The 23,278-nt window shown below is 47.3% G+C and overlaps 1 protein-coding gene across 3 annotated transcripts in view; it reads right to left on the reverse strand.

Annotated features, from left to right (window-relative positions):
- Positions 1-23,278, reverse strand: part of JARID2 (jumonji and AT-rich interaction domain containing 2) — a 274,220-nt gene that overhangs the window by 85,311 nt on the left and 165,631 nt on the right. The gene's annotated exons all lie outside the window — the stretch shown is intronic.

Consider the following 23,278-nt stretch of genomic DNA (forward strand, 5'->3'; position numbering starts at 1 on the left):
CATGCCAGTTTTGTTTTTAAAATATTTCAAGGAAAAAAAAAAGGCATTTTCACAGTTTTAGGTTACTTGATATCCAATTGCCAAAGGCCAGAAATCTCCCTGCGTCCTGGCAATGGTGATGACTGGGGAGGGACAGTGAATCACTCTGTGAGGCCAGAATCAGGTCTTCCTTCAAGGAAAGAGAGAAAAACATGGGAGGAAATCACATCTCGCAGTGCTTCACAGCTCGTCCTTCAAAAACCAAAATCCACTGGAATCCTTCTCAGAGTGTAACTGGAGTCAGTCCTGTGGCAATGAACTTCCCACCAGAAACATTCTCCATGGAGTCGCATGGTGGGTGAGATTCGAAGCCCCACCAGCACCAGCACATGACACACCAGAGCACAAAGGCAGTGCTCAGAACGCCAGCTAGTCCCAGAACAATCCAGAGTAGGCTTTGGCTTCTCCCATGCCTGCCTCTCAGTTAAGTCAGCTGAGAAGGGATCCCGTACAATTTCCCCGTCCCCCCTGGAAATCCCATGAAGTAGCCAACCAGCACCAAGAGATGGCAATAGAGAGTCTTCAGATGTCAGCTCTGGGATCACCCCTGCAGGAAAGAACGGGCTCCCAGTTTCACGGCTTTATGAAAAGCCCTGGTATTAACCAATTTTTAGGATGTGCACTAATGCAGGTAAGAAATGATGGGGGCTAAGAAACCAGCACTGTGTGAGGAAAGTAGCAATATGAACACTAACACCACTGCCCTTTTATCCCATCAACTCCATTGCAACTCAAGTGCCTTGTCTGGAAGATACACAGGAACTCCCAATCCAGCATTTTATGTAGCTACTAAAAATATGCCAGGGCAAAAATCCTCTGGATTGTCTTCTGAAATATGCATCTCCCCCAAAAGGGATTCTTACCACCAAGATAAGGCAAGGGGGCACCTGGGTGGCTCAGTCAGTTAAGCGTCTGACTCTTGATTCCAATGTAGGTCAAGATCTCATGGTTTGTGGGATCGAGCCCTGAGTTGGGCTCTGTGCAGACAGTGTGGAGCCTGCTTGGGATTCTCTCTCTGCCCCTCCCTGGGAGAGGATTCTCTCCCTGAGAGAACCACGCTCTCTCAAAATAAATAAATAAACTTAAGGGGAAAAAAAAAAAGATAAAGCAAACCTAAAGTAATGCACCACGGTCCTAATGTTTCCTTTACTAAGGAACCCAAAATATTCATCTTGGGGCTCTGACAGAAATTCATGCAGTAGGCGGAAACATAAATCATGTGTGATTTTTGAAGTACGGGGGGTTACTAAAGCTCTCACCAACCAAAATGCCGAGTGAAGTCTGTTCTATAATGAAAGGATTCACCACAATGCACACATTCTCTCTTCTTGAACATTTGTAAAAAAGGTCCAGGCTTTTATGACAATTACCTAAGATGAGAAACCATGATCATGAATGATTAAAGAATCTGCTAGCAGATGTGAGACCAGCAAGTACCCTCCCTTTTGTTGTTTGTGCTTTGTGACCCTGGAGTAATGGCACTAAACTCTTACACTGGAACACGGGAGCTCATGTGGCATTCCAGACTCCGGGACTCATCTCAGGCTCCAGGGCACTCCTGGAGGCGGCCATGATGGATCTAGGACACACACGTCAGTGGCATGGAAATTTACGTGAAAACCCAAAGCGTGTCAATCTAAAGGCAAGACCATCAACAGATGAATGGATAAAGAAGATACGGTGTGCATATACACAACGGAATATTACTCGGCTATAAAAACGAATGAAATCTTGCCCTGCGTCCATCAGTAACATAGATGGAGCTAGTGTAATAGTATAATGCCAAGTGAATTAAGTTACAGAAAGGCAAATGCCATATGATTTCATTCATGTGTGGAATTTAAGGAGCAAAACGAATGAGCAAAGAAAAAAAGTCAAACCAAGAAACAGATTCTAAACAACAGAGAACAAACTGATGGTCACCAGAAAGGGCGGGGGAAGATGAAGTGAAATAGGTAATGGGGATTAAGGAGGGCACTTGGCCATGATGAGCACGGAGTGATGAATTGTTCAATCATTGTATTGTACACCTGACACTAATTTAACATTAAATGATAGCGTTAACTATACTGGAATTTTAACAAATTTAAAAAATTTTAAACAAAAAACACAAGGAAGGCAAAACACTCCATCGAAGACATGGAAATCACCTTCCTACCTAACCATGCCTAGAAAGGATATTCTCCAAGCAACGTTGAATCCCTACCCATATTCAAGGCTGCACAGAGGAACCACAGGTGAGGCCAGGAAACACAAACATCTTTCCAAATGCCGACGCTGAATCAAACCAAACCAAGTGACTTCTTAAAGCAGAAAAACAAAGGGGAAGGAAGGAGGGGGAGGTGCCCTCATCACATCTTCCAACTCACAACACTCTCAGTAACCATCCATGACTACGTAAGGTACCTCTCTCCTAGATCCTCCTCCTCCGCCACCTGGCAGGCCCAGGCTGATTTTGCAAGGTGGGAACCCCCGGGCCTTCACTAAGTGGACAGAGGCCACATCTGCGGGTGGCAGCAGATGACAAGCAGACAGTGAACATCTGCAGGGCACTCACCCACCCTTACTGTGGGCGGCTGAAGCGAACCCTCAGAAGGGTCTGGTGAGAAAGTCTCCCGACTAGACCTCACATCACAAAACGAAAGTTTCAAGTTTCTCCAAGGGAGAAACATCATTCTGACCTCGGGAGGAGCTTGTCAAATACAATTAGCTGACTTCCAGCCATTTAACCAACAAAAAACCCTGCTGTTCCTAAGAGGAGGGGTTTATCGCCCCTTTCCGGAGATCTCCTATTCATACTTGCTGGGATCCTTACAAAAATAGCTCGCTGGACTTGGTACAGGATCGGAGCAAAGCCTGTGGCAGAAACTCCCCACAGAAAGACTGGAAGCATGCAGAAATCCAAGCCAGCCCTCCCCTTCACCTGATGCGGTGGCCGATGGACTAGTCAGCTTCCCTCTGAGGACCTGAACTCCCTGGCAGTTTCCGCCCCCCACTCAAAATGGTTCCAGGAAACAAACCAGAGGAAAGTGCAACCTCTTGTAGAAGACTCCAGATAAACACCCAAGCTGCATGCACCACTTCAACTCGGAAGGGCTCGAAGACTTCCTGTTCAATCAAGCCCTTCTTAGTAATAACCCTGACTGCTTGAGCCCATTTTCCTGGTCGGCAAACAGGAAGCGATAAAGCCCCGAGGTCCACTGCCTACCAAAGGAGGCCACAGCCACTGACCTGTCACTGTGCTTCAGGGCTGCCTGGTTCCGAATGTTTCCCCCGTAGGGAAGGACGACCAATAGCAGAGGAAAAGAGAGGAAGAACTGGGAGAGAATCCAGAAGCTTTACAGGATCCTAATAAAATGTGAAAACAATGGAAGGGGGTAATAAATGGGGGAGAAGGGTAGAGATCTAGCCACTGAAGCAAACCTCAACAACAAGGGGAACTATCAATAGTGTTTATGAGCCAGAAGTTTGAAAGTGACCAACCTCCAAGGCACCTGGGTGGCTCAGTCGAGCATCTGACTCTTTTTATTATTTTTTTTTTTTTAACATTTATTTTTGAGAGACAGAGAACGAGCAGAGGAGGAACAGAGAGAGAGGGAGACACAGAATTTGAAGCAGGCTCCAGGCTCTGAGCTGTCAGCACGGAGACTGACGCGGCGCTCGAACCCATGAACTGTGAGATCATGACCTGAGCCGAAGTCGGATGCTTAACAGACTGGGCCACCCAGGTGCCCCTAGCATCTGACTCTTGATTCTAGCTCAGGTCGTGATTCTGCGGTTAGTGAGTTCGAGCCCCACATCTGGCTCTGCGCTGATGGCAATTCTGCCTCTGTCTGCCCCCACGCCCTGCACGCACCCCCCACCCCCACTCTCAAAATAAACTTTAAAAATAAATAAATAAGTGACCATCCTCCAAAATCTTATGTTTTTAACCCAACGCTCTGAACTCTAGCTTCCACATAGAGTCATTTCTGTGATGGGTCCCATGGGCACATTTTTGGCCATGGCCCCATTCTCTCCCATCCCCACTGCCCAGCCAAAACCAAAACCAGCCATGTCAGTTGAGTGGGCGAAGCACTCTGTCGAGGGAACGTTCCTCGTGGTTCTCTCCAGCGATGCCCCACCTCCCCACCACAAGGCCAGCCCCCTCTGAAGGCAAAGGGGGGCCCAAGGGGGCGCTGCTGGTAAGGGAGGGGGCAGGCAGGAAGTGGGGCGGGATAGGGGAGAAAACGGTCACAACATCCCAAACGCTGGGAAACAATGGCATATGCTTGGAATCACGGAAATAAACTACACCCTTCTCTCTCGGCAATCCACTGATTAACTCAAAGAAGCGAAGTACACGCTTCCTCACAGCTGGCTTCTGCAAAACGCTATGCCAGCAAACTGGGCAAATCAGAATCCTGTTCATAGATGTGGGTGGCAGCCGCTGAGGGCCGGGGGTGCACAACCGCTCACTTTCTAATGAGTGTCTTCAACTCCAGCAGCCCAAACATGCCCTAATGGTCTCCCTTCGATCAAAGGGAGCAGCATTTCACCTTGTGACTCCCGGCTCGAGGAATCCACTCCATCTTCAACTGTGTCAATCCGCCGGCCAAACACCACACTCCTGGCCCCACATCAGTCCTGGGAAGCACCTCTAGCACCTTGTAAAGGAGCCTGGTTGGACCACATTTCCAGCTGGACACTCAAGGCTGCCTGCCCCCTCCCCCCACCCACCCAAAATACCCGCAGAGAGGGGGGATAACCCCACACCCCAGAAAGGGCACCGAGACAGAACCACAGGAATTCACTTCCCCAGCTAATTCCCGCCACCATTCCCTTCCACGTCTACCTCTGTCTGGTCTCGTTTCACACAATTCCAGGTATCGGAGATTTCACCTGGCCCTTTCTGAAATGGACATTTCATCAGAGATACTTAGGTCATGATCTCACGGTTCGTGGGTTCGAGCCCCACATCGGGCTTTGCGCTGACAGTATGGGGGCCTGCTTGGGATCCTCTGTCTCCCTCTTTCTCTAGCCATCCCCCACTTGTGCTGTCTTTGTCTCTCTTTCTTGCTCTCTGAAAATAAACTTAAAAAAAATAAAAGCAGAGAGGCACCTGGGTGGCTTAGTCGGTTGAGCACCTGACTTCGACTCAGGTCATGATCTCATGGCTTGTGAGTGCGAGCCCCTCATCAGGCTCTATGCTGACAGCTCAGAACCTGGAGTCTGCTTCAGATTCTGTGTCTCCCCCTCTCTCTGCCCCTCCCTTGCTTGCTCTCTCACACACACTCGTTCTCTCTCTCTCTCTCTCTCTGAAAATAAACTTAAAAAAAATAAAAGCAGAAAATGTTATCCAAATGACTACTGCAAATAGTAACAGCGTGCACCCACGGAGGCTGCCAGTGCCACTGGGAAGGTTAGAACAAGTTCTTGTTCTCGAATATCATGGTGTCTCAGCTCTAGGATTATCAAGACCCCAACAAACGTGAGCTAGGAATCACAAGATGAATTACTACTCAGTGAGCAAAAAAAAAAAAAAAAAAAAAATCGATCAGCAATGAAATTTCAAATGTATTTCACAGGAGAGAAAGGCAATGACTGAACAGGAAAAATAACACTCAGAAAGCACAGAATATCCATGCTCTCCTCATTCGGCTTCCCCTTCCAGAAAGGAGAAGAAAAGGGCAATCCCAGGAACTAGGCACTAATTACACAATGTAAGTGTGGGTGTGGGTGTGTGTCTGAAAAGGGAACGGAGGCAAAGTGATTCCATGATAGGACTGAGCTGGACAGCAACAATGACAGAAGAGAGACGCTACCTTCCATGTCCGAACATGGGGCCTTAGGTTTTGTGAAGTGGGCTCTCATCCACCCCCAGGGGGGACGCGGCCTAGGCTACACCAGGGCGTGCCTAGGGAATCTTGCCACCCCAGGAGCCCCTGGCAGAACCAGGTTTGTGAACGCGGATCACTTGCCACAGAAGAACTTTCCAGGAAGAAAGGTACAATTTATTCCTTCCTTCCTGACCTCTTCTGGAAGCAAACAACAAAGACAACCTCACACTCCTGGGTTTCCATGCTGATTAGCTCCAACATAAAACCATAAAGCCACACTGGGGGAGAAGGGAGGTGTGGCTCCCAGGGGCCTGGAGTGGCCCAGCTGGACAGGGTCCACTTAGGGCTTCACAGACCTTCCAACCAGGCCTGAGGAAGAAAGTGTCACACACCACACGGGGACTCACAGGCTGTCCCAGGGAGGCCCGCCACGGGAGTCCCATTTTCCCGTGAACTGAACTCATTGTAAGCAAATGTGAAAACGCAGTATATAAACATCAGACAGGAAAACAACTCGCTGAGCAACATCTAAGTGCAGGCGAGGCCGGGGAGCAAAGAGCCCTCTGTCCTGGCGGTGGGAACATAAACTGGTGCAGCCGCTGTGGAAAACAGGAGGTTCCTCCAAACATTAAAACAAGAACTTACCATACGGTCCAGCAATCCCACCTCAGCGGTGCAGCCAAAGGAAGTGAAATCACGCTCTCAAAGACATACCTGAAATCCCATGTTCATTGCAGTGTGATTTACACTGACAGCCAAGCCTTGGAAGCAATCTAAGAGTCGAGGGACGAACGGATAAAGAAAATGCGGTAGGGGCGCCTGGGTGGCTCAGTATATTGAGCATCCGACTCTTGGTTTCTGCTGGGGTCAGGATCCCAAGGTCCCGGAGCGTGGAGCCTGCTTGGGATTCTCTCTCCCTCTGCCTTCCTCACCGGCTTTCTCTCACATACAAAGGAAATGGGGTACATAAAATATATAGTGGAATATTCTTCAGCCATAAAAAAGGAAGAAATCCTGCCAAGAAGGACATGGATAGTCCTTGAGGGCATTATGCTAAGTGAGGTGAGTCAGAGGGAAAGAAAGAGTGAGCTTACTTGTATGTGGGATTTAAAAAAACCGAAACTCCAAGAAACAAAGACTGGTGATTGCCTGCTAGTGGGGTGTGTGTGTGTGTGTGTGTGTGTGTGTGTGTGTGATATCTAGAGGGGGAGAGCGGAGAGATGGGAGAGGGAGAAAGGGGAGGGGGGAGGAGGGGGTAATGTGAACATGGTACGTAAGTCAATGAATAAGTTCTGGGGCTGTAATGTACAGCATGGGGACTATTGTTAATACTGCACTGTTTACTTAAAAGGTGCAGATCGTAAATCTTTTAAAATCATTCACCCTCCCACCCACAACACACAGGTAACTACTTGAGTGTGTTAAATGACCTTATTGTGGCAATCATCTCACCCTATGTATGTACACCAAATCACCAGGTTGCATGCGTCAAACTTTCTACAATGGTGTTATGTCCATTACGTGTCAATAAGGCTAAAGGTCTGGGGGAGACACACATCACACCCTCTCATGTAACCTACCATCCAGGAAACCTAAAGCTAGCCTAAACACCCCACTTGGTGGTAACTGAAAGTTTTTTTTCTTAATTTTTTTTCAATGTTTATTTATTTTTGAGAGACAAATTGTGAGCAGGGAGGGGCACAGAGAGAGGGAGACACAGAGTCTGAAGCAGGCTCGAGGCTCTGAGCTATCAGCACAGAGCCCGACGCAGGGCTTGACCTCACAAACCATGAGATCATGACCTGAGCTGAAATCGGAAGCTTAACCGACTGAGCCACCCAGGCACCCCAAAAGCATTTTCTATTAAAACCAAACCCAGATTTATGATTTAGAAAGTAAAAACTGCATGAATTAAGACCAACCACGAGAGTTCAAAGAAATGTCCCAGCACAGGAAGGCTCTAGGTCCTAGACAGAAAGTTGAAAAGTCCTATTCTGTTGTTGAGTATCTTCTCATCCCTCCCCACCCCTGCCAGACACGAGGAAACAATGGCTCAAAAAAGATATTTGGTGACCCGACTACCATTAGAGAATACACAATGACGTTCTATCAAAATACTGCAATTAACAGTCCATGGAATTCACATAATGGAATTTTGAGTCAGTTGGACAAATGAATGGGTTCATTTCCTGTCATGGGCCATCCTCCCCCCACCCCCGCCCCGCCCCAAGGAGGAGAACAGCAACTGTAGCCATGGCAACAGTAAACCAACATGTTCCCATCCACTCCAGACAGTGGCTCAAATAAACACAGATGAGAGTTGACCCTATTTGCCCTTGTAAGAATTTTATGAGAATCTTTCTCCCCCAGCATCTCCTTGAGGGAACAGGCTCCATCCCAATCTCTGTGCAACGCTCTCTGGGAGAGACCACCACCCCTTCAGAAACCCCACAGGCTAAAAACACAATAAATTCCTTTTTAAAAGATAAGCCACCGAGAAAATGACGATCAGTATATGGAACTGCCCTTCACAGCAAACATGACTAGAAGCATGAATTCTATGCACCACGGAACAGCCACAGTGTTATTAATGTCCTCTCTCCTTCTCTTGGTCCAAAACCCTACTTGACTGGTAGAACACCAAAGCAGTTAGGCACATAAAGAAAGGTGGAGACAGTCTTTCGGAGGTGTGTGTTTTATGGGTAGATTCCCCCGCTGGGTATGAATTAAATTAAATCTGGTGCAAGGTAAAATGTGTGAAGTCAGGGGAGGAAGGAGAGGTGCACTGGTACAAATGTCCACATTCTCACCTCCACTCCACCCCTACCTGCCCTCCACTTCCCTGGAAAGGACTATGGGAAAAACTCTTAGGCCTGGAAGAATCCTAAAACCAGGGATGTGATGGATATTGCATTGTCTGACTGTGAGCCCGGATGCCATCCGCGAATACTAAATATAAAGCAAAGAAGTAACTCGCACAGACACAGACTTCCTTTCACACTTTCTTCCCTATAGCCCAGAAATAGTGGAAAACATCCCAGACCTGTACTGTTCCGATGGTGTGGGTGTGGCTGTGAGTGTTTCCACCCGCCCAAAGCGAGCATCGCCTACTGGGACCTACAGTGAGCTGGGAGCCATCTTACAGATAGGAAATTGAAACCAACTGGACGCTCCCTTGCAAAGGTAGTCTAAGATTAAATCACATTGTCTGCTTTGAGGAGACAAAGCCTTTCACTCGGGGCTGCGTGCCCTTAGGTCGGGCATAGAGCACATAAGCAACCGTCTAAAGTGAAATTGCACCAGAGAAAGGAGACGGGGGTGGGGAGGAGGCGGCATGCAGCCAGTGACTGGTCTATAAATACTTTCAAATAAACCGCAAGGGAAGGAAAGACATGATTACTCTTGTGTTTCTGCACAAGGCCGATGAACAAGCAGGAAGGAAACATTTGGGGACATATAAAGAGATAGGTCTCAAAAGGCATGGTCTCCAGTAGGCACGAGAAGATCTACTAAGGCCTAAAAATTCAACATCTGGGAAGGGGGAAGGCAGAAATAGTGGATTCTGGTATGAAATTCATACCACATTTCACTCACTGGTCTGAGCAAAGGTTTGTACAAAGAACCCAAAACAGAAAACAAAATAATTACAGAGCACACACCAAAAGGGGTAAAGGCCGCGGTGGAGAATCAACTGAATTTGTTTAAAGTCTTACCTAACGGAATCACAGAAACTATCAAGTAGAAATCAGAATATTCCAGAGATCAAGCATTTGAGCAGCAAAGCTACGTCTACCTGATAGAAATTGTAACTGGCTCCAAGAATTTTTTTAAAGTTTATTTTGAAAGAGAGCAAGCACAATCAGGGGAGGGGTGGAGAGAGAGAGAGACAGAGACAGAGAGAGAGAGACAGAGACAGAGAAAATATGATTCTCAAGCAGGCTCTACACTGTTAGCACAGAGCTAGACACAGGACTCGAACTCACAAACTGAGATCATGACCTGAGTCGAAATCCAGAGCTGGACACTTAACCAACTAAGCCACCCAGGCATCCCTGGGCCCCAAGAATTCTGAACCACAGGGATATTCACTGTCTATTTACATAGCGACTATATATAGACCGGAGCTGTAGATTTACTGGCACAGGAATAGGGTAGAGCTGCTTTAAATCATAGGGCAGTGGTTACCAAAGTGTGATCCCTCAACCCACAGTATCAGAATCAGTTGGAAACTTAGTAGAAATATAAATTCTCAGGCCTCATTTCAGACCTACTAAATCAGAAACTCCGGGGTGGGACCCAGGAAGCTTCAATTTCAGCAAGCCCACCGGATGATTCCCATGCATGCTGAGGCTGAGAACCACGGACATAGGGCCGCCTCTAGAAGGTATCACGGTTGCATTTATCTATCAGACAACGGAATGGAGGTTCAGGCTTGAAGCAGCTTTCAAGAGCATGGATGTGAAGCAAAACCTACCTCGTTCCAAAGCTCTCTGTATGGCACCACATTCTACGGGCATTGCGTCCCTGGTGCTGGGCGTGAAGACTGGTTTCACTGGTGGGGCACCATCAGAGATCTACTTTCTATTTTAGGTTCACGTGAGCAGACTCAGTCCAAAGTGATTTTCGTTCTGGATTTGCCCTCCCGCTTTTGGATTAAGTTCAACTACCAGAGAAGCACCATACAGGGGGACGGCATTAGTCCCATATGTACCGTAGGCCCCAGTCTGCTTAGCAAAAATAGGCAGGCACAGCTCGACAGGGCCAATCGGCTTCCGTAGCCGAGCGTACCTGGAAAGGAACGGACTCCTTATTGGTTTTATTCAGTAAGAGACGTGGGTCTGTTCCCACCGGCATACCCTTGGCGGCTACTGGCTTAAGGGCATTTCAACCAAAGCGGTCTCAACGTTTCTACATGAAGAGTTAACACTGGAGGATCTACCATCTGGAAAAGTCCATGGTGTCACAATCCAAACTGACGTCTGTGAAGTATATTCGTAAGTTGCTTCTTTGAAAGGGAAAATTATGTTCATAGTTTTAAATCTTTCCGTGAATACTAAAAAAATTTTCTTCAAGTGTGAATTCCAAAGTGCCTATCTGGGCAAATGTAGGAGACTGGGAAGAGAGGAGCCTTTGTGACAGAAGGCCAGAGGGGGCAGATGTCCATCTTCAAACAGAAAAGTCTGTCCTGCTCATCTGAGCCTTAAGCCATAAAAATCTGAATAACGTGGAAACTTGTTTACACCCAAGGTGGTGGTAATGGATGAACAACACAAAAGGTGGTGCCTCCCAGCCTCCCCCCCTCCCGGACCTCCCAACAAGCAAGTAGGTCCCCAGCAGAAAGGGAAAGCTATACCTGTCACCCCCTCCCCTCTGGCTTCCAACAGTCCCAAACTCGCAGTCTGAAGGCATCTTTAAGCAGCCACACGGGTTTGGCTGTACAGAAAAGAGGAATGCACATTTCAAACATTAGACGACATTCTCACAGTCCCAAGTCCTCTCTTAGCCTTAGATGTCTCATCTTCAGAACAGGTGATCTTCCTTCCAGATCACCCATAAGGGCTGGATTTACCCCAGTCTCATGCAAGGCGCCTGGAGTACAGGAGGCATGAGAAAGGCGAATCGAGAGAGAAATCCTGGCGAGGGCGGCTCAAATCCCCACAAAGGGGAGCAACTACAAGCTCCAGAAAGGCCAAGTGCCGTCCATGCTACAAAATGGCACTGGCCACAGCAAGGAGCAGGTTACGGCCCTGCAATGTACCAACAGTCTGCAGGCTGTCACAGCAAACCAAGCATATTTCTCGGGGGCAGAATAACAGGCTGAACAAATTTATAACTTATGTTGCAGGGAAAGAATGGCTGAGAAAAACAAGACTTAAAAAAACTGCAAGAATCCCATCCTTTACAGCCCCAAAATGACAGAATCTGAAAATCTTTCTTCAAGACTTTAAGTTAACCAATACACCAAAGGCTAATCATGAAGTAACCACAGCTCCCACCCCCCACCCCCCACAAATGCTGGGCTGAATCATGCTCATGTGACTTAGAAGCATCCTCGTGGGTTCTCCCTCCAAGTCTGCAAGGGGCAGAGGCGGGCTCCGATCTGGAGAACGGCCAACTACCCGATCACCCCAGGTAAGTGGGCACCCACACTGGCCTTCTCTTGAGATCGTAACCCGTAACCACTACATGGATTTACAGCCTACTACATCCAGGCCAATGCATGCTTTGTGTATTTTTTTTTTTTAATTATACTTTCAGAGGACAATTTACTTGATTCAGTAAAGCACCTGGCCTATTATACGGTTATGTACTCAACAGAATAGTACTTCATACGAAAGAAGTAACCTCTCCAGCCTCCATTCGTTTCGAAATAGGTCTGAAACCACATACGAACATCAGGACAGAAACTCGGTTTTAGTAAAAGCTGGCTTTGCTTTCCTTTTGAATGGTTTCATTCTTTCAGTTTATATGTGGTAGACAACAGGAATTAATATTAACGTTAATTCTACATATTTGAAGCTTTCTGCCAAGTCGTCCTACAGGCTATTGAAACTTTACACAGTCCACCCCCCTCCCCAAAATTAACTCCAAGAACACAAAAGCGAGGTCAGGTACCTTTGGGGGAGAAAGCGAAATCTATGAGGGTAACAGGAGAAAAAGCCAGATATAGGCTTAACACCAGATATAGGCTTAACACCATTATTATCAGAATAATTATCATCACAGAATCATAATCAGCTTCAAGATTTGAAAATTTTAAAGAGAGCAGAAAACTGTACAGTCTACCTTAAGCTGGTACCACAGGGCTTTGGGGCAAGAAGACATTCTCCCCTTCCCTCGGCATCACTGATTGATGTTGCTAAGTGAAAATTCAGTGACCTTATACTATAGTAGTTTGAGCCCCCTGAATGGGCTGCAAAAGTAGAAACAGGCCCTTCTTTATTATGTATATCCTAAACCCATTTTTGGTCTCGGGGAGTATTTACAGAACCAAAGAGAGGTAAGAAGGATGAAGGAATGGGGTGGGGGGGGCGGAGAGCAGTATGAAAGATAGGAAAATTATATAACTACCAAAAAAGGACTTTGTTTGCTCCTGAACCTTTAAAGCAAGACAAATAACTACGGGAAATACTTCAAAAGCACACAATGCGCAAACTTAACACAGGCACCTACCTACCTTCCAGTAGGATAAAGTGGATGTGAAAGATCTGGAAGATTCTAAACAGGAAAATATGCTTCTCAAATCCTCCCAGAGGATTTCCTTTCCTTATGCTTTATTTGGCTACTTCCTGGTAGAACTGGTTTACATTCATAAAAAAAAAAAATTAAAAAAAAAAAGCCTACAAATACTTACTGCATTTATCAGATACCCTGCCAGTAGTTGGGGATACAAAGATACAAAGGGTGGATCCCATTTGAGGAAGCTGAGGGCCAGAGCTTTTTAAAAGCTTGAAGGAAAATAAACAAATTTTTAAAAAAGCGTGAAGGACGAGTGAGCAGGACTAGACGGGGAGATCACCTGTTTCTTCCCCACCCTGATGACCCTGACTCTACACCCATTCCCTGCAACAGGCTTTAAGCTTCATGAGACACAGATCAAGGCATTTTATGAGGATTACACTCTTTAAAAGATTCTATCTTGTGCAAATCAAAGCAACTGCATCGAAAACAAAAGAGAAAATATTCTTGCCTGATATTTACCTTAGGGGGGGAGGGGCGCGGGGCACCGACTTCTGATTAGGATTCTTTACATTTCTGACATCAGAAGCCAACCAGATGCTCCCCCTAGCAAGTCATTTACGGCTGCCTCGCCTCCTGAGCCTCGCCTCCTGAGCCGGTCCTCTGAGAATCTCTCCAGCCACCCCCTACCCTCGGGCCCAGCTCTAGAATTGAGAGGGAGGGAACAGAGCTGGGTGCTCAAGGCAGGAACATTCTCTTCCCATCCAAGAGGCAACAACAACGTACACTGCTTTTAATGGAGCTGCAAAGCAGCAGGGGGGAAGGGGGGAGGGGGTACTGACAAGGAATGTTCTGCATAAAAAGCCACCTCTAACAACCCAGGCACATGTGAACCACAAGTGACACAAACGGCTGTCACATCACCCCCTTCACAGACAAGGTGCCTCCAAACCTCACAAAGCCGCATCCAGTGCCTTGCATGTGAGCCGTCTGGAACCAGTGTCTATTTCCCTCCCTCTCGATTTCATCAAGGAAAACTCCCGAACTGATAAGATGTTTCCAGGAGGGCCAGATACTGCTGCAAAGATCAGGGACAGGTTTACACTTGTCCTGTGCAGGGGGGAAGGGGGGGATGTCAGAAGCACGTGGCACAGGCATTCATATTTAAGAGATTAAGAGGAGCCGGGATACAGGAAGAAGGCAAGAAACCGGTACCCGGTTTCCGTGGCAACCACAAGCTAGATCAGAATCTGCATGGGAGGTAAAAGGGATACCCCTGCAATCACATCTCCGAGGTAACGGAAAAAGGAAATGGCCACAGCAGTAATGAAACTACCTCAGATGAAATTCACAAGCCATTTTCCTTAAATAAATGTGGCCAGAAGCCTGCCTGCTCACCAGGAACCTCAAGCAAATTTCGGGGGGCAGCTGCCCACTCCCACAAGTGTCTAAAAATTTGTCATCAGCGATGACTGCCGGCCAATTAAATCAGAGGTGCTTGGCCAATCTGTAACCCTACACAGGACACACCTCCGTTGGGGCAGGCCCCAGGCTTCCGGTTCCTTCCTTCATGTGGAAGACCCACGTGCGCTGGCCTGTAGGATAGTGGTGTGTATTTATGCAGAAGAACCGAGGATCTACAAAGACTTCTCTAGACAGAATCCCACATTTGTCAGGGAAAAAAACAAAAACAAGGGAAGAGGAGCCCAGTTCCACCAACGAAAAGCTTCATACAAATTCCAAAAAAATCAGCATGAACAGTAAACTTAAAGATAAGCTACACAAGGATGGAAAGATGGATGTTCTCCCTGCTTTGGACCCCTAGGTACTGTGAGCCCTATCTGTGTAAGCATTACCCCACCCCTAATTACCCAAGGCCAGATAGGTGGTGCCATGACACACAAAGATCAAAATTCCATGTTAACTTTAAAACTCAGGACAGGATGGAGCCAATGGGAGTTTATACTAAAAGCCTTCTGATAAAAACCAGAAAAGGACAGTGATAGTTCCCCTCCCCACCCCCACCCTCCCTTTTAATTAGCCCTGGACCTCATGTTCAAGTCAACTCTTCCCCTGGTATTTAAGGAAAATAAAAAAAATAAAATACAAATCCAGATTGGGGTTTGTCTTTTATTTACTAAGGTGAAGACAGGGAGTCGGTCTGTCTCCACCTATATGATCAACAAAAGCTAATGCTGTCATCCAACAAATAGATTCAGTGCCTGGGAACACATCCTGGCTTAGACCGACTCAGGGACCAAGGTTTAAAGCATCCGAGGCTCCTATCTAGGGCTGAGATAGGTTCTTTCATTTAAGGACCATCTGGGCTATCGGGGACTGCCAGGCTGTCTAGCTGGCCCTTTCCACCCTGAGGCCTACACAGCTCCCAGCCCACAGCACTGTCTCTGCAGGACCCCTGGTCAGTGTGTCATTTCTATACCCAGGAAGGGGTGGTGAGGGGGTGTGAGAGGTGCCCTGTGCTCTTACACATGAGTCTTCTAAAATCAACTACAATAACACCGTGTCAATTCTAAGGCTTCAACAAGACAGAAACAACTAGACTGGGACCCAATACCCTTCCCCTGATCCCATAACCATCCACGTGTGCCTTTTCAAAATATCAACTAACCCTCTGGTCTCGGGCTCACCATATTGATAAAGAAAAGTTAAGTAAATAAACCCTGCCTTCTCCCAGTCCTCTCGTGAGGTCAGATACACCACTGAAGCACAAAGACCTTTCTCCAGGAGCAGCCTGCTACAGAGCCTTAGGAACCACTTCACATGTCAAGGCCCAATCCCAGCCCAGGACAATGCAGAGGCTCAGGGCCGGGGAGGAGCTGGGAAAGCCAAGTAGCCTAGCACACAAGGCACAGGTCAGTGGAGCCCTAGGCCTGCCTCTGTCTATCTCTTTCTCTCTGCATTATTTTGGCTGAGACACTAGCACAGGTTCCTAACATTCTGTCAGGAAGTCACAAGACTCCCCCCCCCCCCCCCCCCCGCTCTAGCATGGGGTCCTAAAACACAACAAGAGTCTCCTTTGCTCTCCGTGGAAGGAAAGACTCTGTGCACAGGTCACCTTACGGATGCCCCAATGTCCCTAGACAACCCTGCCCGCTCTTCAGTCCGGGTCCATGGATGTCACATCTTACCGTGGCGCTCACCACCCAGCACTGGAAACCAGCTGCTTCGGTTTCCTCTCCCTGGACTGGAGGTCCCCTGGACCACAAGATCAGGCTTCACGAATCTTTTTTTTTTTTTTAAAGCTCCATCCCAGGACTTGGCAAACAACTCGAATTTTGAATTATGAATTGCGCCCTTGGACACTCCGAGGGTCACACTCCTCTGAGAGTTAAAACGGGATCACTGTGCCCAGACTGCAGAATTCTCAGGCTGTTCCAAACACTCTTGAAAACACAACCCTTCTGTCTCTCTCCATCAGCAGCACTCCACGATGGCTCTTCATGGATTTACTCAAGGTGACAGAAACCATTTCCTGAGTCCTGGCGATGTGTCAGAAGCTCTTTATCTCTTGTGCACAGTGCACGCTGTGCCTCAGTTTTCTCATCAGTAAAATGGGATGATAGTAAAAGACCGATCCCACGGGGTTTGCTAGGAGAATTAAAGGGACTATCACATGTGACGAATTTAGAGCGATGGCCGGCACTGAACTGCACACGTATTTATATAGGCATGCTGCGAGTGTGTAAGTGCTGTATTAAGTGTTCATTGTGGCCACCCTGCGAAGGGGGTATGGCGGGGGGTGAGGGGGGATGACTCTCTCATGGAGAGCTAAGAGGACAAGCTGGGATCCGGACCTAATCTCAGATTCTAACGTTTAATTTTTCTTTTCCCCAATATCTAATCAAGGGCCTCACTGTAAGACTGTGCCAGGAAAACATGTTCCAACTTAAATCCTCAAGCTCTGAGGATCATTCAGACACCAGCGTCTCACCCTGGTATCACCCGCCTTAAGATCTACAGGCTGGATACAAATAGTCTACACATGCCTGGGGGCTATGATCTAAGAGTTTTAAAAACCTCCTGTACACCAAGGCCTGGGAAGGCCGTCCCAGGGAGGGTGGCCTCCTGGGATGTGGGGGAGGAGGCCCGTGCTCTGAAAGCAGTTTTCACCTCCTAGAGGCCAGGTGGCTGTGAGCCCCCCTCCCCCGGAGTCCTGGTTCTGGGGATACACCTACTAACTGGTGACTGGCACGAAGGGAAGCCAGCAACAGGGGCCCAGGAGGCCAAGCACCGAGTCCCCGCCACACGGCCTAGAAGGAGGAGAGGAGGGAGACAGTTTCACTAGGATAGCCATTCCAGGGCCAAGAAAGCAGATAAGGAGACGCAGCCGAAGACAGGGCGGCTGGGACCACAGCACCAACGTGCCAGCCAGCATGGGTGCCCAGAGTCCTGGAACGCTACCCTCTAGGCTTATTTCCCACCCCCTCCCCGCCATTCCTCAGGATGACAGGAGTCGGCACGAGTCAAGTGACACGGTGCCCCAGCTCCCGCATCCCAGACATCCGATCCAGGGCGAAATGCAAGCACGAAGAGGCTCAGCCCTTGCATCCTGGCTGGGTAGTAACAACAAGCCTTTGCTTCAGCTAGAGATAGAGGATAGAAGGAAGGGGGACGAGAACATTCCAAAGGGAACCTACAAGTCTACCCTGCCATTTAAACCTAACTCCTGGACCCAACCCATGCACGTTCTTTCAAGGCAACCTCCAAACACCAGCCTGAGTTTGCTCGGTCACCCGGGAACTTCACATGCCCCCTCGTGGCAGGTTCCTCCTTCCACAGTGTCCAACTCCACCCTGACTCGGATATTCTGGATTTCCTAGCAACCAACAACAGAACTCTACCCCACACCCCCAAAATCCACCTGGACCTCCGCTGTCTTGCCAGATAGAGGGCTGGGTTGCACCTCTGGGCCTCCGTAAAGGGGGCTGCCTGGTACCTTTAGACACGATTCGCGTACGGAGTCAGAGAGGCCCAACGTGTGTGAGAAGGAAGACCAGGATGGCCTCAAGATACACCAGTAACGTGAGAGAAGGCCGCAGAAGATTATTTTGTAACCCCCGGATCACGCCACCTAAGTACCGATCTGCCAAGCAGTTAAAATTCTAAGCTAGGCAGGGGAGATGGGGAATCCCATAAACCTCCCTTAAGTAATTTCGTGCACAAAACCAGTCAGACGTTATGTTTATTACAGCGGCTCCCTTTGTTTTGCAGATGGGGCCGCAGCCAGGCTCTATTCACCATGGGCAACAGAAAGGGGGGGGGGGGTTCTTTTTAATAGAGAGAACCCGTGCCATGAGTTAGGGAGGGCGGAGGGCGAGGGAGAGAATTGGTGAAAATCATCTGAGAGATCTGAACAGCAGCCCAGGGCTCTAGCTGCAGGGAAAAAACCTAACCATGAACGTGGGAGAGCTGCATGTGCTATCCTGCAGTGAACAGAACACGTGCATGCTTCAACCACTGGGAATCTCTGGCATAATCTGAAATGATCTGATATCCCTCTGCTCCTCGACCGAAGACATCTGACCTTCAGCTTCACGTCCGTGACCATTTTATCTGGGCCAACGCTTAAGATCAAGGGTAAGGTATGAAGAGCTACAGATAGAGACGCCCCTCCCAAACCTGCATTGTAAGAAATGCGTCCATGAAGCAGACACCATGAGGTGGGCCAATACTTGAACTCTTGCCCCTCAGAGCCCACCAACGCCAAACTACTGAAAAGCCAAAATCAAAGAGGATCCTCCCAGAGGAACATGGGAACAACCCACTGCAGTCATAAATCAGTCACAGATCTGTTTGGAACAGCCACCTGAAAGGAAGAGTCAACTAGGTCCTGAATGTTCTCGCATCCAGGATGGACCTGTCCCCAGTGCCCCTGTGCATGAAAAGCACAACCTGTAACCTCAAATACTGGAGGACTCCAGAAAGGATGCAAAAGCAAAATGTGTTTTACTCAAGTTAAGGCTTTCCCCCTCTTTCTATTTACTGCTTGGTTTACAATGCAGAAAAAAAAGAATTTTTAATTCATGAAAGAAGGAATACAAACACTTGGCAGAGAAGAAAACATTTACTAAGATGTGAGGGGGCCACACGGAGTATGCATCGCACAAACATGCTCAGAGAGACAGGGTGTGACCCAGCCATGGTTCAGTTCACCAAGCCAGGTGCTGCTGGCCCAAAAGGAGTGTCCTTCTGGAATCTGTCTGTCCCACAGGTACCTGAAAAAATAAGACCTACATTTGAAGGACCCAATGGAAGGGGATGTGGTGTAGTGGAAAAGTCCAGGCATTATAGATATGAAGTGTTGGATTCCAACCCTGACTTTGCTACTTCTAAGAAATGTGTCACTGGGGTGCCCGGGTGGCTCAGTCGGTTAAGCGTCCAACTTCGGCCCAGGTCATGATCTCACGGTTCATGTGTTCCAGCCCCGCATCAGGCTCTGTGCTGACAGCTCAGAGCCTGGAGCCTGTTTCGGATTCTGGGTTTCTCTGCCCTCCCCTGCTCATGTTTGGCCTCTCTCCCCACCCCTCTCTCAAAAATAAAGGAAGGAAGGAAGGAAGGAAAGAAGAAAAGAAGGAAGGAACGAAGGAAGGAAGGAAGGAAGGAAGGAACGAACGAAGGAAGGAAGGAACGAACGAAGGAAGGAAGGAACGAACGAAGGAAGGAAGGAACGAACGAAGGAAGGAAGGAACGAACGAAGGAAGGAAGGAACGAACGAAGGAAGGAAGGAACGAACGAAGGAAGGAAGAAGGAAGGAACGAAGGAAGGAAGGAAGGAACGAAGGAAGGAAGGAAGGAACGAAGGAAGGAAGGAACGAAGGAAGGAAGGAACGAAGGAAGGAAGGAAGGAAGGAACGAAGGAAGGAAGGAACGAAGGAAGGAAGGAAGGAACGAAGGAAGGAAGGAACGAAGGAAGGAAGGAACGAAGGAAGGAAGGAACGAAGGAAGGAAGGAACGAAGGAAGGAAGGAACGAAGGAAGGAACGAAGGAAGGAAGGAACGAAGGAAGGAACGAAGGAAGGAAGGAACGAAGGAAGGAAGGAACGAAGGAAGGAAGAAGAGAGAAGAGAGAAGAGAGAAGAGAGAAAAGAAAGAAAAAGAAAAAGAAAAAGAAAAGAAAAAAGAAAAAAGAAAAAAGAAAAAAAGAAAAAGAAAAGAAAGAAAAAGGTGTTACCAGTTAAGTATTTTCAAAATTTGTTGACTCGGCTATGAAAGAGGGATAATAAAACCTTCCAGGTGTCTGGTCAGGATTAAGGTAAGATTGATTAAGCACCGTATGTTCTATTCACTAAGCCGTTCTTCCTCTTTTAGAAACAGAGGTTCTAGAACTTCAAAGAGTCTCAAGTATTCCTAATAGTCACACGCTCTCTTGCAGAGCTGCGGGACTTGCTATTTATAGATCAATGCTTCTTTATTTTGAGATTCTCCTACAGTGCGTCAGAGATTACTTATGCAATTCACTCTTTTCTTCTTTTGATGACTAACAAAATTGGAAAGGTTAGGACCATGGCTAAGATTAAGTGCAAACACGGCAGTTACGTTTCCTGGTGGTACCCTTCTCCCTCTCACTCAACGTTCAAGGAACAGAACGACAGGGACAGGACGTACCGCCTGAAAGAAACGAAAAATCCTCACAAGACAATGGAAGTCACAAAACAAAGCACTGTGATCCTCAACAGATCAGGACCGGGGCCCTGGTCAACAGACCAGGACCACAGCCCACGGACGGGGCAATTCAAGCAGGGGTGAGAGGAATCGAAATTGAGCAAAAAGGGGCTGGGAGTTTGCGAAGGCTAAGGTATGGAAGAGAATCTGTAAGGCAGAGTCCTGGAAGGGAGAGGGCCACACAGAAAATTCTGGAGGCTCCTCAAGTATTCACAGAGTACCAGCAGGCACTCGTCAGGAAACGACGGAATGCAAAATACCACGAGAGACAATTAGAGGTAACAGTCACCAAATCCCACACAGCACCGGGAACAGTGCCTGTACCTACTAGCCAAAACAGCAAATGCCATTAGCTCCCGGGGGCAGCGAGGACTCCTCGTGCCTGAGCAGTGGGACGAACTTAACCCTACAGAAAACACGGCTCTGGCTCTATCCAACAAAGCTGAAATGCCAAGATCCAAAAGGACCAAACGGCTTCCTACGAACTTCACCACACCTTAGGGCAACGCTCAAGAACAGGTAGAGAAAGACAAACGCATCCAGACAGAACCCAAAGGAAAATGTGTGCTGCCGGACATCCAAGAAGAAATCATCAGGCAAACAAAAGAGCAGGAAAATATGACCTCTAATGAGGCCAAACGTCAGTCAATCCCAAACTGAGTCCTGAATAACACAGCTGATAGAATTAGCAGACACGTGTACTAAAACCTCTACTGTCACTGTGCTCCATGAGTTCAAGAAAGCAGAGAGTAAGCACAGGAGGGCCACTGAAGATTACTCAGAAAGACCAAAATCTAACTTCTAGAGATAAATATCTGAGGTTAAAAAGAAAAAAAAAAAAAATACACTTCTACAGATAATGGGTAAAACTACCTAAAGCAATGGGGGTGCCTGGGTGGCTCAGTCGGTTAAGCATCCGACTTCAGCTCAGGTCGTGATCTCGCAGTTTCTGAGTTCGAGCCCCGCGTTGGCCTGTGTGCTGACAGCTCAGAGCCTGGAGTCTGCTTCGGATTCTGTGTCTAGCTCTCTTTGCCCCTTCTCCGCTCACACTCTGTGTCTCTCTCAAATGTGAATAAACATTAAAAAATTAAAAGAAAAAAAAAAAGAAACTACCTAAAGTAAAACATGGGGGGGGGGGGGGGGCAAAAACGGGGATGAAATGAACAGAGCCTCAAAGAGCAAGCAGCCCAACCCAAATAGACGCGCAATTGAAAAACCTAAAGGGGAAAAGAACACACACTAACAGATATTCGCAAAATTACTACCTCTGATGTTTCCCAAACTGACAAAATTTACAGAACAAAGAAGTTCAGTGAACTCTAAACACAAGAAACAAACTATTCCAAGGGACATGGTATGGTATGGTATGATTAAGAAGAGAAAATCTTAAAAAGTAGACTGGGAAAAATGATACTTCTTGGAGAGGGTTTTAAAAAAAGAAAAAAAGAGTGACAGCAGACTTCTTGTTGGAAACCATGCAAAACAGGAGACAGTGGACATTAAAATACCTCGGGCCAGGAGCGGGGACACCACCCTAAAATCCTATAATGCGCAAAATATCTTTTTAAAATGAAGGTAAATTACTGGGGGGCCTGGGTGGCTCAGTCAGTTGAGCGTCCAACTTCGGCTCAGGTCATGATCTCACAGTTCGTGAGTTTCAGCCCCACTTGAGGCTCTACGCTGGGGGTGCAGATCCTGCTTGAAATCCCCCCCCACCCCGGCTCGCTTGATCAAAATAAATAAATTTTTAAAAAAATAAAATGAAGGTAAACTTCTTAGAACTGGAAATAATCCTATAATTCTTACATTAAAGCTGGAAGAGTAATCCAACACCAGCAGACTAGTAAATATTTAAAGTCCTGTCAGGCAAAAGGAAAATGACCCTGGAAAGACAGATCTACAAGAAGGAAAGAAAAGCAGACAGGCTTGACACATCCCCATTTACCCTATATATAATTCCACAATTATTTTCGGTGGTTATTAGAGATCCCACATAATATTCCATTCTGCAATTTTGTCCCTTCTTTACTTCCCATAAGTAGAGTCTCGATCTTAGTCAAGATAGCTGTAGAATTAAAAAATGTTAATAGTACTCGTCTCTACTAGGTAAAATAGTCTTCAAGGCTATAACGACAAAACCATCTGTAATACCCTGGTCAGTGGAAGCGTCTAACTCTAAACCAAAGATTAAGAGGAACAGATCTAAGGCTATTTGTTGCTTGTTTTGCTTTCAATCTTGGCAGTAACAGCAAGGCAAGTATCTTTAACATTACACTGGACTACTTGTTGAGTGTCCGACCTTGGCTCAGGTCATGATCTTGCAGTTTTTGAGTTCAAGCCCCGCTGCGCTGACAGCTCAGAGCCTGGAGACTGCTTTGGATTCTGTGTCTCCCTCTCTCTGCCACTCCCCTGCTGCTCGTACTCTGTCTCTCTCTCTCTCTCTCTCTCAAAAATAAACATTTAAATTAAAAATTAAGAATTAAACTGGACTAATAATGCATTTTGTTAAAAGGAAGCAAACATTTAGACTTTTAAAAACTCTAATTCTTCAGCATGTTCA

Source organism: Prionailurus bengalensis, chromosome B2, assembly GCF_016509475.1.
Source record: "Prionailurus bengalensis isolate Pbe53 chromosome B2, Fcat_Pben_1.1_paternal_pri, whole genome shotgun sequence".
Classification (NCBI taxonomy): domain Eukaryota; kingdom Metazoa; phylum Chordata; class Mammalia; order Carnivora; family Felidae; genus Prionailurus; species Prionailurus bengalensis.